Raw genomic sequence first — 5,471 nt, 5'->3', positions numbered from 1 at the left:
AGGTTTCTTCCAAGGTTCCTTTCAGACCCAAATGAAAACACTTTAGTGGAACCTGTTTTGAGAATCAACAGAGAGAAGGTGCTTGACAATAGAACTTGGGCTCTGTCATTTAATACTGGAGCACCAGTTTGCACAATCTGCGTTAGCATACCCAGAAGAGGAAGCCCATCAGGCAGATGTTGTACGGCACACTTTCAGATTTTTGTTTCAAAGCTTGTAGGAGGAAACAGGCTTTAACATTGCTTTCAAGTTATATTTATATCTATTCAGGAGAAAATAGGTCTTCAAAAGAATACTCAAGTCTGAACTGTCACAATGCAATTTAGGAAAGATTGCAAGTAAAATAGTTCAAGAATACAATATAAAGTAGAGAGTCAAATTCAGAGAAGAAAAGAGACATTTACAAGTTTAGCAAGAACACTCGGCCACTATTTATTCAAGGAATATAAATCTTTTGAGAAAACTCCCACTGTGATTCAAATTATATAAGGAGAAAGAAGGAGAATATATGAGTTATTTAAGGCAGTATTACAAAGGTAAAAGCAAATGGCAGTACAAAATGGCGGTGTTGGTAATGGTATTATGTAGGTTATGTAATTTTTTTTCTAGCCTCTAGTACTAGATTTGAAAGTAAAAGTGTAATTACAATTTGAGTTGAACAATGAGAAAATTTCCTACCTGGAAAAAGATTAATCTCTCTTTAATTGACTCTTTGATCAGAATAAAGATTTATAAGAAGAAAATGCAATATGCCTCTGATAAGGAATTAGGAATGATGAATGGGGGAGTCATTAGCATTATGGGGATTCCAGGAAAGCATATGCTTCATGATGAAGTAAACTTTATTGGAGCAAGTTAATTGAAGAAGTGAACTTGTTGGCTAGATTTGAATTTATTTGCAAAGTACTTCTTAAACTTTACAGTAACAAAATCCCAGTTCTCACGTTGTTACAACAGCAATTTAGAACAAGTTCATCTTGTCTTTATTAGGTACTTGACAAAAGCTCAGGGTAGCCTGTAACACTCCGTAAAAGCAGGGAGAATTTTGTTTACATTTTCCATAAAGGTCTCAGCCCACTATGAATGCTAAGTGGATGCTAAATCCTAGTCATGAAAATGCCTCTCTAATGAGTACTAAAGAATTCCCAGAGTAAGATAATGTCTTTGTAACCAGTATCAAAAATCAACCTTTCTTGCTTTTGCAACAGAATTGTTCTCAGAAGCTCTCTGCCCATCATCTTTTATCATCCACAGACCAGGTATTCAGTAAATGTGGATTAAATTAATTAGAGACTTTTGTTGAAATTAGATGGTCCAGCAAAGAGAAGTCTTAGTAGAACTCAGATTTCCAGCTCTATATTAGCATAATGAAAAGGTGTGTGTGTGTGTGTGTGTGTGTGTGTGTGTGTGTGTGTGTGTGTGTTTAATGTTATGGCAAAATAATAGTAAAATTCCAGCTTCAGATTCATGGACAATCATTACAATCATTCCCCTGCACACAGTCTCAACTCGCACCCCCCCCCCACAACATTTTTGTTTCTTTATTCTACTTAATTTACAATGCTAGCCCTGGTTAAATTTTACCTTGCATCTTCGCCAACACAGCTAAATATGATTGGAGACTAGAAGCTATGCTGGCTGGTCTCATTTTAAATTCATGATCACTAATATCAAGTGGGCCCTAATACTGCCCAGTGATCAGAGCACATTTTCCTGGTCTAATGGTTTCCCCTCTCTCCCAGAAAACTATATCATACTTTGTTTTCTCTCCGCAAGCATCCCACATAATGGTTCCCAATCTTATTTTCTGCTGATGACCTTGTGTGCTGTTTCACTTAGAAAATTAACAACAGTCTCACCATTACATGTCCTCACAAAGTGGCATCAGTTCAACATACTCTGCCATCTCTCCTAACACCGGTGGTAAAAATTTCCCCTCAAGGACATTGCTCTGGCATTTCTCTCTCAATCCTGCAACATTTTTTTCTCTCTCTATTGCATCATTCTTATCAGCATACAGAGATACTGTTACTTGTCCCATCTTAGAAAACAAAAACAAAACAATACAAAAGTCTCTCTACTTCTCTTCATCCTGCTCATCCAGCTGTACTCCCTCTTTCTCTTTGCCTTATAACAGTAAACCTCCTTGAAAGAACTGTCTATGCTTACGTCTCTAACTCCTCTTCTCCATTTTCCTTTGAACCAAGTCCAAAGAGGTTTTTGCCTCTACCACTCCTTGGAGCTACTTTGTAGAGGTCACTATGACTTTCATGTTGTGAAGTCCACTGATCAATTTAGTCCTCCTCTGACTTGACCTGCCAGCATCACTTGACTGTCACCCCATCCTTCATCTTTATTTACTTTCTTCCTTTGCCCTGACTCTCATTATGTCACTTCTATCTCATGGGCCTTTCTTCCTCAATCTTCTTTCCTGGTTTATTCTCTTCCTTCCAGTCGCTTAAAGTAGGAGTGTCCCAGGGCATAATCTCTAGGACTCTTTCTTGGTAGTCACTGATGACTATCAAATATCAGTCTCTGTCATCCTTAAAAAGGGGACATACTAATCTTCTCTATTTCGTTCCAGTTTTAGTGTACGTACTGCCGAAGCGAGTGCTCAAATGTCTGTCTCTGGAATGACAATCTTACCTAACTCCAGACTCATACACAGAACTGCCCACTTGATATGTCTATATATGTGTCTAATCGGCATTTCAAACTTAACATCCCACAAACCAAAGTCTTAATTTCTGTCACTTCTGCTCACTGCCAAATCTGCTTGTTTAGTTTCCTGAACAAAAATTTTGGAATCATTCTTGACTGCTCTATTTATCTTGCACTGCACAGTTAACCCATTAACAAAATGTGTTATCGCTACCTTAGAAACATATCCAGATATGTTTCCTTCTTTTCACTTTCATATTTAACTTCCCTGGTCTACATGCTTTACTCTTATGTCAGGATTATTTATCCAGCCTCCTAACTAATTCATCTAGTTTTACTTTTATCTGCCCTATATTCTTAATACAGCAAGAAGAGTGACCCTCTTAAAATTTAAGTCAGATCATGACTCCAATAATAAACCTGTAATAAATACTGTTTGGCTATCTATTAATGCATAACAAATTAAAGTATCATGGTTTTTAACAATTTTTTTTTTTTATTATCTCTCCTGAATCTCTGTGTTGACTGGTCTTAGCTGAGTGGCTCTGATTGGGTTTTTTATGCAAGTGCTGAATGCTAACAGATAGTGACTGGGGATGAAGTCATCTGAAAGCTTGATGGGCTGGATGTTCAAGGTAACTCATTCACCTGGCTGGCAGTAGATGCTGGCAGTTGACTGGGAGCTCAGCTAGCTGTCAATTAGATCGCCTGTTATGGTTTCTCCACATGGGTTGGGCTTCTCAGAGTATGATGCCCTCCAAGAATTAGTATTCCAAATAACAGGAAGCAGAGGCTGCCAGTCTGTAAAGACCTGAGCCCAGAAACTGGCATAGAGCCACTTTTGTTGTGTTCTGTTAGTCAAAGCAGTTATAAATCCCAACCAGTTTCAAAGGAAGGGACCTACTCCCTACCTCCGTGGAAGGCACATCAAAGATTTGGAGATGATTCTTAATCTGTTGCAGTGTCCATTTCATTTACTGTAAAAGGAAATATTCTTATGGTGGTCTTCAAATAGCTACTTAATGAAAACTCTGGTTACTTCTCTCATCTCATGATCTCCTCTTCTGCTAACTTCCCATTTTTCCACTAGGCTTCAGCTACGCTCACCTCCTGGCTATTCCTCAAAGTTTTAATGTTTGCAATTTTCTTTTTTCATATCCCTCGGTTGTTTATATAGCCACATGGCTGATCCCTCTTTTAATCTCTGTTCATGTGTAACCTTCTCAGTGAGGTCTTCCCTGACAACCCTCTTCATATATACATTTATTTGTTGTCTGTCTGTCATCACTAGAAAGTAAGATCCAAAGGATAAGGATTTTTTCTGTTTTATTTACTGCTGCATCTGTTGTGTCTAGAATAGTTCTTGGAACATTGAGGAAGCTCAATGATTATTTTGAATGAGGGAACATATGCCATATTAATTTAATTCCTCCTAGTAGTTTTATTGTATTCAATCACAGTAATTTAGGATTTTGCCTACTTGAGTCACTTTGACTTCATTAAAGAACTGTTCATGGAAGGGATGCTCATCCCCCAACTGCTTGATCACACTCAGCGAACAACTCTTGTTATTTGGCATTTATAAGGCTGACTTGTTCTGGGGTTTCTATTTACTCAGTTAAACATCCGACTTGGGCTCAGGTCATGATCTCACAGATCGTGAGTTAGAGCCCTGTATTGGACTCTGTGCTGACAGCTCAGAGCCTGGAGCCTGCTTTGGATTCTGTCTCCATCTCTCTCTGTTCCTCCCCCATCCTCTCAAATACAAACATTTAAAAAAAAAAACTTAAAAAAGAAGATTGGCTTATTCTGAACTATTGACAATGATAAAATGAAATCTCATTAAAGAGCAAACGTAGTAAAAGATCAAAAATTCACTCTCCAATACCACCTTGGAATTTGAAAAATCCAAATAGTTTAAATGATTGTGTGTGGTATTTTAAGGTCTACAAGCTTATTTCCCAGGATTTATATATACATAGATTTAAATCAGGCTAATTCGGGCTAAATGTTATCAGCTCAGAAGCCATCCACTGAAGACTTTCAGTTTCTCTTGATCTTTCAGTCAATCCAGACTTTTTCTGTCCATCCAGCAATATTCCCGCCAGCATACAAATCAGGGCCTTAATAGGTGAGCACTCACTTTAAGCCGTCATTTATAAGGCCTTCCTAAGATTTCTCACAAGCTCAGCCTGATGTAAAACTGCAAGATATAAAGAAATTATTGAATTGCCATGGACAAGAGTCGTTATTAAAAATTGTAAATTCCCCAGTTAATTAATTCAAATTCTATTGTGGTTGTTGCTAATCATTTTTCAAAGCTATGCTGTCAATACACCATTGTTTAGAGCACGTTCATAGTTAACTTACTGATGGTGTAGCTAGAATATGGAACTCAAAGTGAAGTTTTCCAAAGGGACTTTTGCCTGAATGAAATTTGACCCTCGATGAGATTTCAGCACTACATATCAAAGGAAATAAAGGGAAGCTTCTAGTAAAAATATGTTATTGAAGACAGAGTCATTGGGCCCTTAGCAACAGGGGCAGCTGAACCCAGGAAATGCATCCTACATTTTTATCTGTGGATCAGCATAGAATAGCAACCCCTGCTTCAATTGTGAAAGGTTACACCATTGCAGAGGCAGAGTGCAAGTTCCGCAGGAAAAAAGGGTGACCCTGCAAAGAATGTCATTCAAAATTGGTTTGAAGGATGCCCAGAAACCATCTAGTGGGTCAAGTCTCCTGATATCAGGAGATGATTATTCACCTGGCAGCAAATTTCAAGAACTATTTCATATTCTGTAGGTCAA

The 5,471-nt window shown here is 37.9% G+C and overlaps 1 non-coding gene across 1 annotated transcript; it reads right to left on the bottom strand.

Moving 5' to 3' along the window:
* Window positions 1-2,505: 2,505 nt before the first annotated feature.
* On the bottom strand, window positions 2,506-2,614 carry LOC121040358 (U6 spliceosomal RNA). Its single transcript, XR_005795244.1, has one exon. It is a non-coding gene; the product is annotated as a U6 spliceosomal RNA (small nuclear RNA).
* Between the last annotated feature and the right edge of the window lie 2,857 nt (window positions 2,615-5,471).

This window comes from Herpailurus yagouaroundi, unplaced genomic scaffold (assembly GCF_014898765.1).
Source record: "Herpailurus yagouaroundi ecotype Mexico unplaced genomic scaffold, PumYag 28, whole genome shotgun sequence".
Lineage (NCBI taxonomy): Eukaryota > Metazoa > Chordata > Mammalia > Carnivora > Felidae > Herpailurus > Herpailurus yagouaroundi.
Note: the sequence above shows the minus strand (reverse complement) of the source record. Positions and strands in the feature narration are given on the sequence as shown.